The sequence below is a fragment of the Pelophylax lessonae genome (assembly GCF_965119305.1).
Source record: "Pelophylax lessonae genome assembly, chromosome: 2".
Classification (NCBI taxonomy): domain Eukaryota; kingdom Metazoa; phylum Chordata; class Amphibia; order Anura; family Ranidae; genus Pelophylax; species Pelophylax lessonae.
Genome location: NC_138769.1, coordinates 123,927,299 through 123,950,466, shown reverse-complemented (window position 1 = coordinate 123,950,466; position 23,168 = coordinate 123,927,299). Strand labels below are relative to the sequence as shown.

Genomic DNA, 23,168 nt, shown 5'->3' with positions numbered 1-23,168 from the left:
TATATACACACACACACACATATATACATATACACACATACATATATACAGGGAGTGCAGAATTATTAGGCAAATGAGTATTTTGACCACATCATCCTCTTTATGCATGTTGTCTTACTCCAAGCTGTATAGGCTCGAAAGCCTACTACCAATTAAGCATATTAGGTGATGTGCATTTCTATAATGAGAAGGGGTGTGGTCTAATGACATCAACACCCTATATCAGGTGTGCATAATTATTAGGCAACTTCCTTTCCTTGGGCAAAATGGGTCAAAAGAAGGACTTGACAGGCTCAGAAAAGTCAAAAAATAGTGAGATATCTTGCAGAGGGATGCAGCACTCTTAACCACTTGCCTTCTGTGCACTTAAACACCCTTCCCATCCAGGCCAATTTTCAGCTTTCAGCGCTCTCACACTTTGACTGACAATTGCGCGGTCATGCTACACTGTACCCATATGAAATTTTTATCATTTTTTTCACACAAATAGAGCTTTCTTTTGGTGGTATTTAGTCATCTCTGCGATTTTTATTTTTTACAAAAAAAAAGAATAAAGACAGAAAATTTTGAAAAAAAAAAAAAAGTTTTTCTTATTTTCTGCGAGTAAATTTTGAAAATAAATGTTTCTCCTTCACTGATGTGCGCTGATGAGGCGGCACTGATGGGCACTGATAGGCTGCACTGATGGGCACTGATGAGGTGGCACTTATGGGCACTGATGAGGAGGTACTAATATGCCGCACTGATGAGCACTGATAGGCGGCACTGATGAGCACTGAGAGGTGGCACTGCTGGGCACTGAGAGGTGGCACTGCTGGGCACTGAGAGGCGGCACTGACGGGCACTGGCGGATGGCACTGGACACTGACGGGTGGCACTGATGAGCGGCACTGATGGGCAGCACCATCAGTGCCCAAACTCAGTGCCCATAGTGCTGCCAGTCAGTGCTCATCAGTGCCTAGATGAGCAGGCACTGAAGGGCACTGACTAGCAGCACTATGGGCACTGATTGTGGGCATTGATGGGGGGCACTGTGTGTGTATTTTTACCTTTAGTAATCAGGGCACTGGTGATCGGTGCCCTGATTACATTCTCCTGTGTCCCCGGCGCTGTGAGGCTCCCCCTCCTTCCTCACACTGCAGGCTCCGTGTGAGGAAGGAGCGCTGGCGATGAGAGATGATCTCATATGTTTACATATGAGATCATCGCTCATTGGACGGCCCGATCACGTGGTGAATGGCCGCTGTGATTGGCCATTCACCATGATCTGTGATCGGCCGTGTCCAAGGGACACGGCCGACACAGGTTTTCCCCGCATGGGGGCGTGTCACTGGGAGGCCGTTTAAAAACGGCCTCCCGAAAATTCAAGTCCGTGCTGCAGCCGTATATAGGCTGTAGCGCAGATGGGGGGTGGTTAAAATTGCAAAGCTTCTGAAGCGTGATCATCGAACAATCAAGCATTTCATTCAAAATAGTCAACAGGGTCGCAAGAAGCGTGTGGAAAAACCAAGGCGCAAAATAACAGCCCATGAACTGAGAAAAGTCAAGCGTGCAGCTGCCAAGATGCCACTTGCCACCAGTTTGGCCATATTTCAGAGCTGCAACATCACTGGAGTGCCCAAAAGCACAAGGTGTGCAATACTCAGAGACATGGCCAAGGTAAGAAAGGCTGAAAGACGACCACCACTGAACAAGACACACAAGCTGAAACGTCAAGACTGGGCCAAGAAATATCTCAAGACTGATTTTTCAAAGTTTTTATGGACTGATGAAATGAGAGTGAGTCTTGATGGGCCAGATGGATGGGCCCGTGGCTGGATTGGTAAAGGGCAGAGAGCTCCAGTCCGACTCAGACGCCAGCAAGGTGGAGGTGGAGTACTGGTTTGGGCTGGTATCATCAAAGATGAGCTTGTGGGGCCTTTTCGGGTTGAGGATGGAGTCAAGCTCAACTCCCAGTCCTACTGCCAGTTTCTGGAAGACACCTTCTTCAAGCAGTGGTACAGGAAGAAGTCTGCATCCTTCATGAAAAACATGATTTTCATGCAGGACAATGCTCCATCACACGCGTCCAAGTACTCCACAGTGTGGCTGGCAAGAAAGGGTATAAAAGAAGAAAAGCTAATGACATGGCCTCCTTGTTCACCTGATCTGAACCCCATTGAGAACCTGTGGTCCATCATCAAATGTGAGATTTACAAGAAGGGAAAACAGTACACCTCTCTGAACAGTGTCTGGGAGGCTGTGGTTGCTGCTGCACGCAATGTTGATGGTGAACAGATCAAAACACTGACAGAATCCATGGATGGCAGGCTTTTGAGTGTCCTTGCAAAGAAAGGTGGCTATATTGGTCACTGATTTGTTTTTGTTTTGTTTTTGAATGTCAGAAATGTATATTTGTGAATGTTGAGATGTTATATTGGTTTCACTGGTAAAAATAAGTTGCCTAATAATTATGCACAGTAATAGTCACCTGCACACACAGATATCCCCCTAAAATAGCTAAAACTAAAAACAAACTAAAAACTACTTCCAAAAATAGTCAGCTTTGATATTAATGAGTTGTTTGGGTTCATTGAGAACATGGTTGTTGTTCAATAATAAAATTAATCCTCAAAAATACTCATTTGCCTAATAATTCTGCACTCCCTGTATATATATATATATATATATATATATATATATATATATATATATATATATATATATATATATATACACACACACATACATATACACACACACACACACACACACACACACACACACACACATACATACATACATACATACATACATACACACACTATCTATATATTATGGGTGTTATGGGTACAAGAATCCCAATACTAACAGCTAAAAATCACTTTATAATAATTTCTAATTCACCCATTCATTGAAAAATGACCAGCCTCCTAGAAATCCTATATGCGGTCATCCAATGGTTTTGATGACTCGCTGCCGAGGTTTATGTACTTCAGCTGAATATCATCATACTTTACATGTAATTCATTGCTTTCACAAGGCACATCCATTAAAAACTCCTCCTTTATGTTACAACATTACATTACACTTACACAATATTTTGCCAAAAGTATTGGGGCGCCTGCCTTTACATGCACATGAACTTTAATGGCATCCCAGTCTTAGTCAGTCCGTAAGGTTCAATATCGAGTTGGCTCACCCTTTTGCAGCTATAACAGCTTCAACTCTTCAGGGAAGGCTGTTCACAAGGTTTAGGAGTGTGTCTATGGGAATGTTTGACCATTCTTCCAGAAGCTCATTTGTGAGGTCAGGCACTGATGTTGGAGAGAAAACTTGGCTCGCAGTCTCTGCTCTAATTCAACTCAAAGGTGTTCTATCAGGTTGAGGTCAGGACTCTGTGCAGACCACGCAAGTTCCTCCCCCCCAAACTCACTCAGCCATGTCTTTAACCGCTTGCCGACCGCCGCAAGTAGATATACTGCGGCGGTCAGCCCCAGCCAGGCAGAGTGACGTATATATACGTCACTAGCCTGTGACCGGCTTGTGAGCCAATAGCGGGCGAGCGCGCGCCCGCTGAGGCACGCGCCCGCCCTGGCTCGTTCGTTGAGGAGTCCGTGTGTGTGACCGGCGGACCCGATGTTCGCCGGTCACACTAAGATCGTCGGTAGAGAGGGAGAAAGGCAGACGGCTAATGTAAACAAGCCGCCTGTCATTCTCCCCTGTGTAAAAATGGAGATCAGACGGTTCTACTATGTAGGACCGTTGATCTCTGTTTTTACAGTAGTAGCCATGTCCCATCACAGTTAGAAGCACGCCCCTAGGACACACTTAACCCCTCCCTCTCCAATACAGTTAACCCCTTCCCTGCCAGTGTCATTTTTACAGTAACAGTGCATATATATAGCACTGATTACTGTAGAAATGTCACTGGTAACCCCAAAAGTGTCAAAAATGTCAGTCGAGGGTCCGATCTGTCCGCCGCAATACCGCAAAAAAAAAAAAAAAAAAAAAAAAAAAAACGCAGATCGCCGCCATTACGCGTTAAAAAAAAAAAGACAAAAATCTTTCCCTTTGTTAGTAAACGCGATAACTTTTGCACAAACCAATCAAAATACGCTTTTTGCAATTTTTTTTACCAAACATAGGTAGCATAAAACAAATTGGCCGAAAATGTTAAAAAATTTTGATTTTTACATTTTTTTTTGGGGGGGAATTTCATATAAAAAAAATGTGAAAAATATTGCTATTTTTGCAAAATTTACGCTCTTTTTTTTGTTTATAGCGCATGATCAAAAAAGACGCCTTAAGAGTTCCCTTCACTGGAACTAAGAGGTCAAGCCCAACTAGGATTGCTACCTCGTTACTTTAAACCAGGACACACATTACACAGGTTCTGTGGCTAATTAAACTCACTTATTGCCTGATGTGCATTATATTAGCCTCAGAACCTGTGTGATTAATATGTGTCCTGGTTTAAAGGGATGAGGTGGCAACCCTAAACCCAATCCCTGAAAAACAACTCCACACCCATAATCCCCACTCCACCAAACTGCTCAAGCGTCCAGTGGCGGCATGCTTTACGCAAAAACCTTTTTCTTTCAATCATGGTTAGTGTTTGGCTGAAGCCATTTATTATCAATCAACTGTGTTTACTCTTTTTAATTCATAATGACAACAGAAACGACCCAAATGACCCTGATCAAAAGTTTACACACCCTCATGATTTTGGCCTGATAACATGCACACAAAATGGCACAAAGGGGTTTGAATGGCTATTAAAGGTAACCATCCTCCCCGTGATCTGTTTGCTTGTAATTAGTGTGTGTGTATAAAAGGTCAATGAGTTTCTGGACTCCTGACAGACCCTTGCATCTTTCATCCAGTGCTGTGCGGACGTTTCTGGATTCTGAGTCATGGGGAAAGCAAAGAATTGTCAAAGTATCTGCAGGAAAAGGTAGTTGAACTGTATAAAACAGGAAAGGAATATAAAAAGATATCCAAGGAATTGAGAATGCCAATCAGCAGTGTTCAAACTCTAATCAAGAAGTGGAAAATGAGGGGTTTTGTTAAAACCAAACCACGGTCAGGTAGAGCAACTAAAATTTCAGCCACAACTGCCAGGAAAATCGTTTGGGATGCAAAGAAAAACCCACAAATAACTTCAGGTGATATACAGGACTCTGAAAACATGTGGTGTGACTGTTTCAAGACGCACAATAAGGGGGCACTTGAAGAAAGATGGGCTGCATGGCAGAGTTGCCAGAAAAAAGCCATTACTATGCAAATGTCAAAGTATCCCGCTTACAATACGCCAAACAGCACAGAGACAAGCCTCAAACCTTCTGCCACAAAGTCATTGAGAGTGAGGAGAGCAAATTTGAGCTTTTTGGCCACAACCATAAACACTACATTTGGAGAGGAGTCAACAAGGCCTATGATAAAAGGTATACCATTCCTACTGTGAAACACGGAGGTGGATCGCTGATGGTTTGGGGATGTGAGAGCTACAAAGGCACAGAAAATTTGGTCAGAATTGATGGCAAGATGAATGCAATATGTTATCAAACAATACTGGAGGAAAATTTGCATTCCTCAGCCCGGAAGCTGCACATGGGACGTACTTGGACATTCCAACATGACAATGACCCTAAACACAGGGCCAAGTCCACCTGTCATTGGCTACAGCAGAATAAAGTGAAGGTTCTGGGGTGGCCATCTCAGTCTCCTGACCTCAATATCATTGAGCCACTCTGGGGAGATCTCAAATGTGCAGTTCATGCAAGACAGCCCGAGAATTTACAGGAACTGGAGGCTTTTTGCCAGGAAGAATGGGCAGCTTTACCATCGCAGAAGATAAAGAGCCTCATCCACAAATACCACAAAATACCTCAAGCTGTCATTGAGGTTAAAGCGGAGTTTCACCCAAATGTGGAACTTCCACTTATTTGCTTGCCCAATCCGCTCTGGTGCCACGTTTGGCACCTTTCAGGGGGAGGGGGAACGGGTACCTGTTTTTGACAGGTACCCCTCCCCACTTCCGGGAAGGGCGCATGCGCAGTAGGGACCTGCCCGTGAAGCCGCAAGGCTTCACTGCCGGGTTCCCTGACCAGCAATGGCGGCGGGAGCACCCAACAGCCTATGGAAACATTGGCTGCGGTGCCGACATCGCTGGACTCCAGGACAGGTAAGTGTCCGAATATTAAAAGTCAGCAGCTACAGTATGTGTACAGTATGTGTACAGTATGTGTACAGTATGTGTAGCTGCTGACTTTTAGTTTTTGGAGGGGGGGCGGAACTCCACTTTAAAGGGGGCAATACAGGGTATTAAGAACTGGGGTGTGTAAACTTTTGATCAGGGTCATTTGGGTAGTTTCTGTTGTCATTATGAATTAAAAAGAGTAAACACAGTTGATAATAAATGGCTTCAGCCAAACACTAACCATGAGTGAAAGAAAAGTTTTTGTGTGATCGTTCATATTCTCTGAAAAATGGCCGAGAAATCATAAATTCAGCCAGGGTATGTAAACTTATGAGCACAACTGTATAATCAACAGTTTTACTACTAAACTATATATAATATTAGTTTTATTACCAAGTATCAGTGTTCCAAGGAGTATTATTAATACAAGCCAGATTAACAGGAATAATACTAATAGGAAAGCTATACATATATAGAGGGGGACAGGTGACCAATGTGAACATTCATTTCTGAAAATAAAATTCTCCGTGTGACATCATCCTATGTGTTGCTTTACAGAATGTTACATATACACTGTATACAATATCTGTATATACCAGCACATTATTATAGTATACACACAGTGTCATTACTGCACATTGCAGGACTGCTCCCTGTATACTGGTCAGGATGTCCATGAACTGTCAGTCCTCTCTATGTCCCAGTATTGGCTGTCCCTGTCAGGTGATCAGTCCTGTATATGTCCCAGCAGTGATGTCCCTGACATATTAGTCCTCTATATGTCCCAGCATTGGCTGTCCCTGACAGGTCAGTCCTCTCTATGTCCCAGCAGTGGATGTCCCTGTTAGGTAATCAGTCCCATGTCCCAGCATTGGCTGTCCCTGTTAGGTGATCAGTCCCACGTCCCAGCATTGGGTGTCCCTGTTAGGTGATCAGTCCTATGTCCCAGCATTGGATGTCCCTGTTAGGTGATCAGTCCTATGTCCCAGCATTGGGTGTCCCTGTTAGGTGATCAGTCCTATGTCCCAGCATTGGGTGTCCCTGTTAGGTGATCAGTCCTATGTCCCAGCATTGGGTGTCCCTGTTAGGTGATCAGTCCTATGTCCCAGCATTGGGTGTCCCTGTTAGGTGATCAGTCCTATGTCCCAGCATTGGATGTCCCTGTTAGGTGATCAGTCCTCTCTATGTCCCAGCATTGGATGTCCCTGTTAGGTGATCAGTCCTATGTCCCAGCATTGGGTGTCCCTGTTAGGTGATCAGTCCTATGTCCCAGCATTGGGTGTCCCTGTTAGGTGATCAGTCCCATGTCCCAGCATTGGATGTCCCTGTTAGGTGATCAGTCCCATGTCCCAGCATTGGATGTCCCTGTTAGGTGATCAGTCCTATGTCCCAGCATTGGGTGTCCCTGTTAGGTGACAAGTCCCATGTCCCAGCATTGGATGTCCCTGTTAGGTGATCAGTCCCACGTCCCAGCATTGGGTGTCCCTGTTAGGTGATCAGTCCTATGTCCCAGCATTGGATGTCCCTGTTAAGTGATCAGTCCTATGTCCCAGCATTGGGTGTCCCTGTTAGGTGATCAGTCCTATGTCCCAGCATTGGATGTCCCTGTTAGGTGATCAGTCCTCTCTATCTCCCAGCATTGGATGTCCCTGTTAGGTGATCAGTCCTATGTCCCAGCATTGGGTGTCCCTGTTAGGTGATCAGTCCTATGTCCCAGCATTGGGTGTCCCTGTTAGGTGATCAGTCCTATGTCCCAGCATTGGGTGTCCCTGTTAGGTGATCAGTCCTATGTCCCAGCATTGGGTGTCCCTGTTAGGTGATCAGTCCTATTTCCCAGCATTGGATGTCCCTGTTAGGTGATCAGTCCTCTCTATGTCCCAGCATTGGATGTCCCTGTTAGGTGATCAGTCCTATGTCCCAGCATTGGGTGTCCCTGTTAGGTGATCAGTCCTATGTCCCAGCATTGGGTGTCCCTGTTAGGTGATCAGTCCTATGTCCCAGCATTGGATGTCCCTGTTAGGTGATCAGTCCCATGTCCCAGCATTGGATGTCCCTGTTAGGTGATCAGTCCTATGTCCCAGCATTGGGTGTCCCTGTTAGGTGATCAGTCCTATGTCCCAGCATTGGGTGTCCCTGTTAGGTGATCAGTCCCATGTCCCAGCATTGGATGTCCCTGTTAGGTGATCAGTCCTATGTCCCAGCATTGGGTGTCCCTGTTAGGTGATCAGTCCTATGTCCCAGCATTGGGTGTCCCTGTTAGGTGATCAGTCCTATGTCCCAGCATTGGGTGTCCCTGTTAGGTGATCAGTCCTATGTCCCAGCATTGGATGTCCCTGTTAGGTGATCAGTCCTCTCTATGTCCCAGCATTGGATGTCCCTGTTAGGTGATCAGTCCTATGTCCCAGCATTGGGTGTCCCTGTTAGGTGATCAGTCCTATGTCCCAGCATTGGGTGTCCCTGTTAGGTGATCAGTCCCATGTCCCAGCATTGGATGTCCCTGTTAGGTGATCAGTCCCATGTCCCAGCATTGGATGTCCCTGTTAGGTGATCAGTCCTATGTCCCAGCATTGGGTGTCCCTGTTAGGTGACAAGTCCCATGTCCCAGCATTGGATGTCCCTGTTAGGTGATCAGTCCCACGTCCCAGCATTGGGTGTCCCTGTTAGGTGATCAGTCCTATGTCCCAGCATTGGATGTCCCTGTTAAGTGATCAGTCCTATGTCCCAGCATTGGGTGTCCCTGTTAGGTGATCAGTCCTATGTCCCAGCATTGGATGTCCCTGTTAGGTGATCAGTCCTCTCTATCTCCCAGCATTGGATGTCCCTGTTAGGTGATCAGTCCTATGTCCCAGCATTGGGTGTCCCTGTTAGGTGATCAGTCCTATGTCCCAGCATTGGATGTCCCTGTTAGGTGATCAGTCCTCTCTATGTCCCAGCATTGGATGTCCCTGTTAGGTGATCAGTCCTATGTCCCAGCATTGGGTGTCCCTGTTAGGTGATCAGTCCTATGTCCCAGCATTGGGTGTCCCTGTTAGGTGATCAGTCCTATGTCCCAGCATTGGATGTCCCTGTTAGGTGATCAGTCCCATGTCCCAGCATTGGATGTCCCTGTTAGGTGATCAGTCCTATGTCCCAGCATTGGGTGTCCCTGTTAGGTGATCAGTCCTATGTCCCAGCATTGGGTGTCCCTGTTAGGTGATCAGTCCTATGTCCCAGCATTGGGTGTCCCTGTTAGGTGATCAGTCCTATGTCCCAGCATTGGGTGTCCCTGTTAGGTGATCAGTCCTATGTCCCAGCATTGGGTGTCCCTGTTAGGTGATCAGTCCTATGTCCCAGCATTGGATGTCCCTGTTAGGTGATCAGTCCCATGTCCCAGCAGTGGGTGTCCCTGTTAGGTGATCAGTCCCATGTCCCAGCATTGGGTGTCCCTGTTAGGTGATCAGTCCTATGTCCCAGCAGTGGGTGTCCCTGTTAGGTGATCAGTCCTATGTCCCAGCATTGGATGTCCCTGTTAGGTGATCAGTCCTATGTCCCAGCATTGGGTGTCCCTGTTAGGTGATCAGTCCTATGTCCCAGCATTGGATGTCCCTGTTAGGTGATCAGTCCCATGTCCCAGCATTGGATGTCCCTGTTAGGTGATCAGTCCTATGTCCCAGCATTGGGTGTCCCTGTTAGGTGATCAGTCCCATGTCCCAGCATTGGATGTCCCTGTTAGGTGATCAGTCCCATGTCCCAGCATTGGATGTCCCTGTTAGGTGATCAGTCCCATGTCCCAGCAGTGGGTGTCCCTGGTGGCGGAGGAGGAGGGGTGTGATGGGTGACAGGTCGTTAGGGATCTCCCAGCACAGGGCGCAGTGAAGATGAGACCAGGCCGGGGTAGGGACGGTGACACACATACATACCCCCGGGGGACCGCCGTACGGTGACACGCACAGATCACATCTACGATCTTCTCGCTGGAGATTTTTTTTCCAGGAGCTGCTTAGAAATAATGGAGGACTGTAACCCCGCCCCCACAGCATGTCACTGGGTCATGTGACCACTCCAGGCTGGGGTTAACCCTTCCACCTCCAGGAAGGCAGAGCCTGGATTGTCCTGTGATGAGAGGAGGAGGAGGGGGGTGATGTGTGACTACATGTACCAGCATGTCCTGATCCCTCTGCTGGCCAATCAGCAATCCTTCTATGACATTCCATGTCCTCTTCACTGATGGCTCATGTATTCTCCTCTCCTCCTATCACCCTCATTGTGCTCCTTTATTTACTCTCATGTTTCCAACACACTCATGTGTCCAAGTTCTCCATAATAAAGACAGTGGGGATCTAATGATGTAATGGGGACACACAAAATAATTCCCAATTTTTAGGTAAAATATAAAAGGTGATGTCATGCTAAGTAAATAGATTCCAAACACTCTTTTAAAATTGTGCAATGGTGACAAACTACGGTACATTCAACTATCAATAGGTGACGTTTGAAAAACCTTTACAGGTTACCAGTTTATTGTTACACAGGGGGTCCAGCATTAGAATTACTGATCTTGATCTGACGTTTGCGTTGATACCTCGCGGTGGTGCGCTCGCCTTTGCACAGGGAACAGGAACGCTTTAAGATTTTTTTTTTCCTTTTTACATTGATTTTGTTTATTTATCACTTTTATTGCATATCAAATAAAGCATGTACTGTATCTCAGCGTGCTTCTTTAATGATAACAATAAGTGATAATATTATATACAATAAAATGCTTGCACAACCAACAAAATCAATCAATAAATAAGTAAATCCCAATTTCTTCATAGAAATAAATAAATGAATAAGTGAAATGTCATCATTAATTAATACTGAATAAATAAAAGTGCTCATGCCATCAAAAGTTCCTCAAGATTAATGCATATTGTTATACAGGTTCATGCAAATATCGTCCAATCGGTGCAAAGGAAAGAAGACAGCTGAGTGCTTTCCTTGTGTATCCTCCACCACAGATCACACAGCCCCTTACCAAATCTTGTTGATCTCCTAAGTATATGTAGATCATAGGTGTAAAACCGTTTGGCTTCTCTGGGCCACATTGAGTGTAGAGAAATTTTCTCGGGCCGCATATAAAATATATACTATAGTTAAGGTATATAAGTGATAAAACACCGCCGCGCCCTTCCAGCACTGCCGCATCCCCCCCCCCCCCCCAGCACTAATGTAACACAACTAGAGGATGATCCCTTCCGCGGCAGCCTCTGCCTACAGTTAGTTGGAAGCCGCTGTGGCCGTGCCCCCGACCTGCCTTCCTTCGTCCACACCAAAAAAAAAAATTGTCAGGGGGCAGTGGGCCGCATTGCCTGCGGTTCCGGGCCGCAGGTTGGACATGGCTGATGTAGATCAACATTCAGTTGTATGAAATAGCCCCCTGGGAGGCCATCTGCTTCAGCAAACATTAAACTCCAAATGTACAGTCTGCTTTCACCAAGGGCCCACAGTGCACCAAACTGGGTTAGGATTTTCCTCCAAAAAATCAAAGGCAGCCAACATATTATAATACCGCCAAGATGGACCTCTTTTATTCAGCCAAAGAGGTACTTAAACAGCAAGTACAGAGATACACACACAAAACACCATGCTCAACGCATTTCGCTAACAGAGCGCATCGTCAAGGAATTGGGGCATGGCCAGCAGTGTCACTAATAAAGTTTATAAGCCCTAACAGTCACTTATTCTCCGCGTGTCCAAGACCTATAGTTTTCAACACTGGGCCTAGCAAATATATTAAAGTGCTATAGAGAACCAAAAATCTTTTTAAACTTTTTTGTTTAACATGCAACCCAAACACAGGTAGGTATTTAAATGGTAACTCTACTTTCGTGGGGAAAAAAAATAGCAATTGAAGAAAAAACAATATAGCGTATACAATTGCGACACAAATCATATTGTAATTGAATGTTATTAAAAACGACCTTTCCTTTTCAATCTGCAGCTGTTGTAATTTTCTGAAAATGCAATGCAATATGGCTACCTGGAGCTGTTCTGTATACAGAATGTGTACTGACCACACCCCAGAAACATCATTTCCTGCTTGTGTGATTGGCTCACTGATTTTCCCAGAAGTCTGCACTAAGATACAAGTCAGATTTCTGGCATCCTCTGCAACAAAAATGTCATTTTTGGTGGGATACTCCCAATAGGAACACGTCTAAAGGGATGCAGGCTCTGCAGCTTTCCTCATTAGTGCTGCACAGCTGGTTGGTAATTATGAAGCCACTCCCATTAGACCCACTCAGCACAGAGGAATAAACAATGATTTCTACATAATAACAAAAGGTAGGAATCTGTAACAAAGTTTGTTAAAGAGGAAGTAAACCGTTGAAAAAAAATGGAAAAAAAAAAATCTGTAAAGACAAAGGCATAATGAGCTAGTATTCATCATACTAGCTCATTATGAAGTACTTACCTAAAAACGAAGCCCCCACAGTGCCAACAGGACGGTCGACATGTTCGGCCATCCTGCTTCCTGGATCGCGTCCTCCGGCCATCTGATTGGCCGGAGGCGCGATTACATCACTCCCGTGTTCACGGCACTGGGCTCTGAAGGAACGGCACGGGTGGCTGTAAATATCTCCTAAACTGTGTAAGTTTAGGAGATATTTATAGAACCTATACGTAAGCCTTAATATACTCTTACCTATAGGTAAATGTCAACAAAGTGGGTTTACAACCACTTTAAAATCCTTGTAATGTAAATAGATCACCCAGAGGTGAATGTTTTTTTCTCATGAAAAGTGGAGTTACGCTTTAAATAAAAAACAAACATAAAAAATAAATACATTAGGCTTCACGCCATCTAGTGGATATAAATAATAATGCAACAAAATATTTAATTCATAAGAAGGGTTACAATAATAATAGACATCTTAAAAATGTTTAAAAAGACAGACAACACAGAATGGACTGACCAACCTAAATACCAGAGAATAAAAAGAATTTAAGAATAATCAACTATTATTAATGAAGCTGATATCCCATTCAATATTCACCCTGAAATGATGACAGGTTTTCAATAAACAATTCCAATGGGTTTCAAGGGGAAAAATCCCCCAGATACAATGACTTTCTCTCCAGTGGGGAGTAAACTTGTCTATGACCACTAGTTTAAGAGAAGAGGTGTCCTTATTATGATGATATCTATAGTGTTTGCACAAACTATGGCCTTGAGCTCCTTCTTGATGTTTGCTATCTGTTCGTTAATCCTAATCTGCAAGGCCTTGTAGTCCTCCCAACGCATTGAAGACCACATGGGCACTTCAGGAGGTAAATAACAAACCGGGTGGAACACGAGATGAAGTTCTCTTTATCATTACAAATGCAGGTGCTATGAAATATACAATTTTTAGTCCTAACAGTTTTATTACCAATATCTTTACACATGGTACACTTACAGCAGGGAAAAAAAGCAACACTGGACCAAGTATTCAGTCATTTTTCAACACCTTTTAAAAAAAACATACTGGCTGATAGATGATAATTATTTTCACAGACACCTTGGTTTTGTGTCCTCTCATATAAAGATCTCCTGTTTATCAAAAAACCTGTGTAATCACCTCGTCCAAGAAATGTTCCTGGTATCCATTTTCCAAAAATCTGCTCTCAAGTACCTGTGATTGTTAAAAAAAATCATCAATGTTCAAACAGTTCTGTTGAATCCTAAGGAACTGTTCCTTAGGATTGGAGATCACCCCTTGTGGCTTAATGTGCTACTAACCTACAACAGTAAAATCAATCTGTATATGCAGTAATGCATGCTTATTATACTAACCATGGAACCTAAGGGGTTAATCCTCTGCATTGTGTAAAAAGGTTGTCTGATCCTCTCCTTCTTCCATGTCCCCAATTCATCTCCTGAGCTCGGGGTTAAGCTGCACATGCTCAGTTTGGTGTGTATTGCTAGAGAGTTATTATCTTGGGAGAGTGCATGTGATCAGCACAGGGCCAATCCGCACTGTCCAGACAGAGGGTCAAGGGTCCTGAACCTTACAGGACATTCATGGGAGAATGAAAACTCCTCCTACAAGCTTTAACCAGACACTGATAGAAGTCACAAGATTGCTTATACTGCTGATGAGAAAAGATATTTATATTTTCACTAAAATAATTGCATTTTAATATTCTGTGTACTGTGGGAGACCAGATATACAGTAGTGAATGTAGGGTCCTGGGTTTAGTAACACTTTAAGGCCATTCCTAAGGGACAGTTCCTTAGGATTCGATGATGTGATAGCTGTGACCAATCACAGCTTCACAATAGTACACACTGGATGAATGATGTCATTATAAAAAAAAAATGGTTGCTTATAACATTGATTTGTGGTGGATGATGCATGTGGAAAGCACTCACCTGTCTTCTTTCCTTTGCACCGATTGGAGGATATTTGCATGGACTTTTATCACAATATGTATTAATCTTGATACATTTTTTGATGCCACAAGCACTTTTATTTATTCAGTATTAATTATTGATGACATATAACATATTTATTTATCTATTTGTGTGATGAAATTGGGATTTACTTATTTATTTATTGATTGATTTTGTTGGTTGCAAATGCACTTAATTGTATATTTCATTATCATGTATTGTTATAATTGAGGAAGCACATCCATTCACATAGATATATGCTTTATTTGGTATTCAGATAATAGTGTGCAGAATCCTATTTTGCTTAGAATCCACCAAGTGCAGAAGCAAAATACTTTTCTATATCCCTTGTGATAGGTCCTTTTTATGGAGAGATCTGGGGTCTACTATGGTTTCTCTGTATACACTATGTGAAATAAGATTAATAGTGCTTGTGTATGAACATACAGTATGCTGCAGGAGTTCCAAACAACTATTCTGACAGCCATCAATTCTTCCACACCGATCCCAGCAATGGCATCACAGTGGATGCAGATACAACAGCTAGACGTACATGGCCAAATGTCAAAATGTCACCTGAACGAATGCTTAGAGAGAGGCTACATTTGTTTTTCATAGACCCACTGTATGTAGGTAGGACTGTAGTTACCATCTCTTGCTTGCTCAGAAGATGGACTAGGGACTATAGACTATGGGATTTTTAGAGCAGTGCACATGACCGCAGTTAACATGCACTTGTCATTCCAAACAAACAAAAGCGAGGGGGGGGGGGAGGCTCGGGAGCTCATTGAGGACATTGGGAAGGGGGAAGAAAGACACAACAGAAAAAAGATTTAATGAAAATTAGATTACAAGGCCATTAACCACTTCAGTCCCGGAAGATTTGACCCCCTTCCTAACCAGGCCCTATTTTGCGATTCGGCACTGCGTTACTTTAACGGACAATTGCGCGATCATACGACACTGTACCAAAACAAAATTTATGTCTTTTTTTCCCTACAAACAGAGCTTTCTTCTGGTGGTATTTGATCACCTATGCAATTTTTAATTTTTGCGCTATAAAAAAAAAAAGAGCAACAATTTTGAAAAAAAAAAAACAATATTTTTCACATTCTGCTATATAACATTCCCCCCCAAAAAATGTAAAAATCAAAATGTTTTAACATTTTAGGCCAATTTTGTTTTCTGCTACATATTTTTTTGTAAAAAAAAACAAAACAATAAGTGTATTTTAATTGGTTTGTGCAAAAGTTATCGCGTTTACTAACTACGGGAAAGATTTATGTAATTTTTATTGTTTATTGTAATGGCGGCGATCTGTGATTTTTTTGTGGGACTGTGACATTGTGGCGGACAGATCGGACCCCTAACTGACATTTTTGACACTTTTGGGGGGACCAGTGACATTACTACAGTAATCAGTGCTAAAAATACGCACTGTTACTTTAATAATGACTCTGGCAGGGAAGGGGTTACACCTATGGGTGATCAATGGGTTAAATGTATGCCTCATGCTTACTGACGTGTGTGGGGGGAGGGGGTTCTGTGACAGAGATCGCAGGTTCAGCTATGCTGTATCCTGTGATCTCCTCCTGTCTGTCACTAAAAAGATCCGCCTGCTTGTTCACATAAGCAGGCGGATCTTTTCACAGTTTCCCCAACGATCAGGGAAGGGAGGCGGCAATCGCCGCCTCTCCTCCTTCCGGCCCAACTCCCGCTGTGTCTAAACAGCGGAAGCGCGCCGCCAAAATCACAAGGAGTCCAGTCCTCCCTGCTGGAAGAAGAATATATTCCTACCTCCATCCAGTTCTCCCGCACTGGGTGGCCACGCTGCACAGTGCCCAGAGACTAGTCTAGACTCTAGTAACTCACAGTCCCTCCCCCAGCCAGGGCCCATAGAGATCACTCCGCAGGCAGGTGTCTCTCCTCTCTCACCCCACCACTTCACTTGAGAGCCGAGTGGGAGGCGGGACTCGGGCCGAGCCGAGGGAGGGCAGAGGCGGCGAGGCTCATCCCCTGAGCAATCGCATAGGGTCGGGGATTGGTCGTGACTTGTGAGTCTCAGAGAGAGTGAGATTCGAGTTAAAAAAGTCAGCGGCGGTGCGGGTTTGGAATGGAATGATTCGTAATATTTTCATAATTGTAACGAGTAACGATGCAGCACATAAAAAAAAATATTGGAGTAAAAGTATTAAACTCATCGAAAATATGTACTGAAGTAAAAGTGGAAGTAGGAGTAAAAAATTATACTCTAGTAAAGTACAGATACCGCCTTTTAGTACTTAAGTACAGTAGTGAAGTAGCTCTACTTCGTTACGATACATCTCTGCAAAATACTCATATGTGAACAGGGGCCATTAAAATGAATAGGATTTTGCTTTTTGGGCGTTTTGAGACTTCAAAGATGAGCGTTTTACAAGCTGAAAAACACTCAGTTGTGAACAGGGCCTTAGGGAAGTGTATCACTTCTTATAATTCTTATAATTATGTTTAAAGGTGTATATCTTTATTTCTGTATCCTTTCTAATTCTGATTTGTTGTTGTTTCTTCTTTTTTTACAATTAGATAGGACTTCTTGCTTGCAACAACAAATCTGATTCTAGCATCCTAACTTAAAGTGTAACTAAAGGCAAAGCTTTTTTTTTTTTTTTTTCCATTTTGGATAGAATAAGAAAGGGTTTTACCCCTGTCAGTTTTTTTTTTTTTTTTTTGCCATCTGTGTCTCATTGGGGAGATTTTGCCTTCACTTCCTGTCCCATACCCCAAAACAGGAAGTGGGAGGAAATCCCTCCAAAGTGAGGGTATCCCAGTGTGTCACTAGAACAAGTGTTCCCACTGGAAGTTTTCCCCTCTATTTCTGTTCTGATGTCAACCCAAAATTTGGGATTTTCTATTTTACCTTTCGATGATAATGGTAAAGAGGACAAATAGATGGTGAATCGCTCTAACGAGGTCATAGACAGCAATAAAAACTGACAGGGGTCACCCCTCTCCACTCTATCCAGAAGTAAAAAAATAAAAATAAAATTGGAGTAAAGTAAAAGCAAACAAGCAAGGTTGTTGCTCTTTGGGACCCATAAGATTTAATTGTATGTAAACCCAAAAAAAAAAATAAATGTATTATTTTGAAGCTTACCAATCCTTAAATGTGGTGGCTGCCTTAAGCTGGATACACACTATACAATTGACTTTAGATTTTTTCCTTTAGATTTACCAAAACCATATAATATGAGGTCAAACCTAAACACATTCAATTTGTATGCAATCAGGCAGGCCCTTGCGCTACATAGTTGAAGGTAAATCTAAAGGAAATATAACAACAAAAGTTGTATAGTGTGTATCCAGCCTTAAGGCCGTACACACGATACAAAAATCAGAAGTAAAATTTCGTCTGACGAACGATCTGCTGATTTTCGGATTGTTAGACTGGTGCTTTTGACAGCCGATTACGATTTTTCGGACGACAAAAACTGGATGTGCAGGCTATAAAATTTTTATTGTACGTCAACACAACGTCCTATTTTCATTTAATTAGTACAGTTTTCGTCCGAAAAAAATCGTAAGAGCAAGACTAGGCATGCTCAGAAACGAAAGAACACATACAAAACAATTCAACACATGACATCACTTCTGAAGTTGAATTCTGTCGTACGGGAATTTTCGTATGAAAGTAAATTCTTCACTTTCCATATGAGACTAGCATGCAACAAAAAACAGATGCAAGATCATTCGATAATCTGATCGTGCTTTAGTTTTCTTTTTTATTTCCTTTTTAATTTATTTTTACCTTTGTTATTAGCATTATTATTTGAGTTTTATTATTTGAGTTCCTAAACTGTATGACTAGCGGTTATTTCTTTTATTTATATCTTTTGTTATTTAATTATACATAATTTTATGTAATTAAAAGGAAACAAAAACATCATAGGTATACATTGTACACATGTGACTGGCAACATTGTTCTAAGAAATAATTTTACTAACCCTCTAGTAGTTTTACAAATTACAATTGTAATTTAAAACCTTTACACTAATAATGTGATTCAAAATTAGAGATGAAATGGCGACCTCTGCTGGTTATAACGAAAACTGTATGCTCATAGTGGTGGGAGCAGATGAGGATTTATTTCTTGGTGGGTAGGGTGCTGAAGTTGGAGGTTTATAGCTTCCAAGCCCATTTTTTTTTCACAGCGTTGTCCTGATGACAATAGAATGGCTCCAATTTTTGCAGCATATTTGTAACATATGTTTGCTTATAGAATAGCGTAATAGCTTGTTCTTCTTTTATCTTCCATGCTAATCGCTGGGTAGTGTGCAACTTTTAGATAAACCTGGGTTTTTTCTGATTGTTCTCATAGCAATCATTGAATGATTATTTGTAATTTATAAGTCTAATTATAAAATGTAAAATATTACTTTATATTATTTGTTATATATATATTTGAGCTTTAATGCTGGTTTTATATGTGGATATAAAATTTTAAAAATTGTGAAAGAGTCGACCTTGTCATGTGTCATTTACTCTGGAGAGTTTCATTTTGGCAGTTTAATTAAAGAGGAACTGCAGTCTGCTCACATAATTTGGGATAAAAAAAAAAAACTATTTGCCATTCTGAAGCTTCCCTCCAACTACTTTTGCAAATTATTTTATATATACTGCGATTCTGTACTTGCCAAATATGCTGTAGTATTCTCCCTCCACTAAGTCTGGCTGCAGCCATTTTAACTGTGGGCAGCTGAAGCTGCTGCCTGCTCACTTCCTGGATTTACACAGACACCCAGAGGCACACAGACACATATATGGGTGTTTATATAGAGCACAGGAGTTTTTGCGTGTTTTTACCCACCGCTGCTTATATTTATACATATTTTTAATCTGTTTGCCCTAAGTAAAGCCCCTGTTATGTGCTTTCATAAAGACCTACATTTTTACTCTATGTGGAGTCCGTCCTTCGTTTTCTCTCCCTGCATGTACCATCCTATTTGAAGCTTCTGAGTCGGCCAGTGAGGGGTTCCACAGGACCAATTGGAGCACACAGTTTAGGTCCAAGGACCTATCAAGCTTTTTTGATCCTATTGCCGTTTGGCAAGGAGGATCAACAGCATCTGGTGAGTGGCCATTTTGAGCATATCCTGAGCACTTGGGGTGTCATTTCATGTTGGTGTGAGTACTATACTTGTAATTAACACAGATCCTCTTTATCCCTTGGACTACATGGATTATATGGTGTTACACCTATTGGAACTTTTCTTATTGGACATTTATGCCATGTATTTATTTATTTTTTTGTGTTTTGTCATATAGCACTTGTTACTTTATATTGATACCATTTAATTTGCACTATATTGGTTTATGGCACATTGTTTTCTAAAACCATTGATATTGTTATTGCACAGTTTAACACTATATTATTATAGCAAGCGCTGGTGCCAGCATGGATTGACCCATCCAAGCTGTATGTCTATACATATAAATACACACACATATATGCACACACACACACATGTATATACATATATACAGACAGACAGGCACACTCACACCACTGCTTTCCTGCACATTTCTCCTCTCTTGATGAATACTCATGGATCTCTGCAGTCTCCTGTTATCGCCAGTCTGCAGTCTCCTGTTATCATCCAGCTTTGCAGCTCTCATTGGCTCTCCTAATACTCACCCCTTCTTCGTTGCTGGCAAACTCTTACAATAGTGAGAGAGAGAGCTGTGCATGTCATTAGCCTAGGCTAATTACTAGACAAGAACGATGAAGTGGGCTGTATAAGGTATTTACTGGCAGAAAAAAAATGTTTTACTATCCAGAGTTAAAGTGATTGTAAAGTCTCTTTTTTTAAATAAATAACATGTTATACTTACCTCCTCTGTGCACTGGGTTTTGCACAGATTTTTGAGCAGCCCAGATCCTCCTCTTCTTGGGTCCCTCTTTGGCTCTCCTGGCCTCTCTCACCTTTCGAAAGCCTCCACAGCAAGCAGCTTGCTATGGGGGCACCTGAGCTGAAGCTCCGTGTATCCATTCAGACACGGTGCTGCCGTTTGGCCCTGTCCCCTCTCTCTCTTGATTGGCTAACTGACTTTGATTGAAAGCTGCAGACGCCAATGGCTGCTGTGTCTCAGCCAATCAGGAGAGAGGGTCCCGGACAGCCGAGGGACTCGTGGACATCGCTGGACAGAGATGGGGTTCAGATAAGTATTGGGGGGGGGGGGGCTGCTGCACACAGAAGTTTTTTTTTATCTTATCTTATAGAATGCATTAAGATTAAAAACCTTCTACCTTTTCAACTCCTTTAAAACAACAGAGGCAGACTATTTTATAGATGGAAAGATTAAAAAATGACTGAAGAGCCGCTTTAAAGAATAATTACAGGCATTGGTACATTATACATAGCTACATTAGGCCAACTTGGACCAATGTTGCTTTGTATATACCAAACCTGGTAGAACCCCTGTGTCCCATGCCGAGTGTCTGAATGAATGAAAACCCTTCTCTGATTAGACGAGGTGGAGTGCGAGACATCACCACCACGTCTCTCCACCTTGTCTAATCAGAAAATGCTTTGCAATCATTCAGACGTATATATTTCTGACTTTGGTTTCATATTTGATTGTACATACATCAGAGAAGCGCCAACGTCACACCCCCCTTTTTATTTAATTAATATTTCCATTTGGAAATATACTGTAGAGGTGACAGCACACTCCAACACATTGGTTATCAGGGCCGGTGCTACCACTAGGCGAACTAGGCAGCCGCCTAGGGCGCACTGCCACCTAGGGCGCAGCTATGGTCTGTGCCACATTCTTCTCCTGTCACCTCCTCCTTCCATGTGGATGTCACCTCTAGAGAGGGAGGCAGTGTGTACAGGAAGGGGGTGTAGGGTTAAAGGGGGACAGTGTGTATAGGAAGGGGGGTGTAGGGTGAAAGGTGGGGGGGCAGTGTGTATAGGAAGGGAGTGTAGGGTTAAAGGGGGTGTAGCATTAAAGGGGGACAGTGTGTGCAGGAAGGGGGGACAGTGTGTACAGGAAGGGGGTGTAGAATTAAAGGGGGCAGTGTATACAGGAAGGGAAGTGTAGGGTTCAAGGGGGGTATTATGTGCAGGAAAGAGGGGGAATGTGTACAGTTTTTTTTTTTTTTGGGGGGGGGGGGGTTGCAACAAGTAGCTGGTCTTGCCTAGGGTGCAAAATAGTCTAGCCCCGGCCCTGTTGGTTATTACACATACCTACACAATTTCCAGAGCGTGGGATAGTCCCAGACTTTTTCTTAAATCATTCAGACGTGCTGATTGGCTAACTTCCTGTGTTCACAATCCAGGAGAGCAGCTGCTCAGTGTGGGACCTTATGTGAGATCACTTTAAGTGGTATTAAACTCAAAATCAAACATTTTTTTATATTGCAGCTTACTAATCCATAAATGTAATGGATTTACTAGTTTTCCTTTTTAGGTTTTATATATTTTTATCTGGTGATCCTGTCAGTAAGCCTGTTTTCAACAGAACAAGCTGTCCTGTAGATGTAACAGCTGGTGGTTGAGACAAACCATTTACCGCTGACAGGGTGCTTATAATGATCAGATTTTATTCATATATATATATATATATATATATATATATATATATATATAAAACCTTTATCCGAAAAGAAAAAAAAAACGTTTGCTGTAACTGCTTACAAAGTGTTAGCTGAAGTTTGGCTGTAATCTGTTAGTGTATCAAAATCTGCTAGATAATCTAAAACTCCCCTCCCCCAGATTAACAATGCTGCTGTCCATAAGTGCCCCTGTGCTCCTTCATCCAGAGTGGAGACACTCTAATAGTGGATGGGAGTTCCTGGCCAGATCACCAGGTAAAAATAGAAGGAAAAGCTATAAGAAATAAGAAAACCGATGCAGCCACCACATGTAATGATTGGTAGGCTTCAATATAGCAGTGTCTACTTCAGTGGTTTCTAGCTTCCGGCGTCATCGTCTAGCAGGCCCAGAGTGGCTGTATAGCATTGCCTAGTTGGCCGGGGCTGCTGGGCCACATGTCCCAGCGCCGTCTTTAATGCAGGGTGATGTGCTGTGATGGAAGGCTGTGAGTGCTGAGCGGTGAGGCCGTAGGTGTTGGAGCGGTGAGTGGCGGGGCTGGAGCGGTGAAACAGGGAGGTCAGATTGGACTGCAGCAGGAGGAGAGTGGGGATCACAGCAAGTGTTCAGTGGACATCTTGGCTGTGACTGTGAGCGCTGGAGAACAGTGAGCATTGTGGCTGGAGGAGAGGAGATGGTGGCTGGAGGAAAGGGGATTAAGGCTGGAAGAGAGGAGATTGCAGCTGGAGGAGTAGGGATAGTGGTTGGAGTAGAGAGGATAGTGACTGGAAGAAAGGGCTGGAGGAGAGGGGAGATCAAAGCTCCAGAAGAACGAGTGTAGATTGCAGCGGGAGCCTGATAGACATCTCTCTATTGCTTGGCATAGAGGAGGTGGTGTAGAAGGTGGATGCAATGGGAGTTGGGGGGATGCAGCCAGGGCCGGCCTTAGGTGTTCAGGCGCCCTGTGTGAGCTAATCCTGTGGCGCCCCTCCCCCCTTTCCTCACCTCTCG

General features: G+C 43.1%; 1 protein-coding gene across 4 annotated transcripts in view; it reads right to left on the bottom strand.

Annotated features, from left to right (window-relative positions):
• Window positions 1-10,197, bottom strand: part of MYO18A (myosin XVIIIA) — a 572,782-nt gene extending 562,585 nt beyond the window's left edge. For all 4 annotated transcript variants that reach the window (XM_082245147.1, XM_082245143.1, XM_082245145.1 and 1 more), the window contains exon 1: window positions 10,081-10,197. The gene's annotated coding sequence lies outside the window, so the exon portion shown is untranslated. The remainder of the gene's footprint in view (window positions 1-10,080) is intronic.
• Between the last annotated feature and the right edge of the window lie 12,971 nt (window positions 10,198-23,168).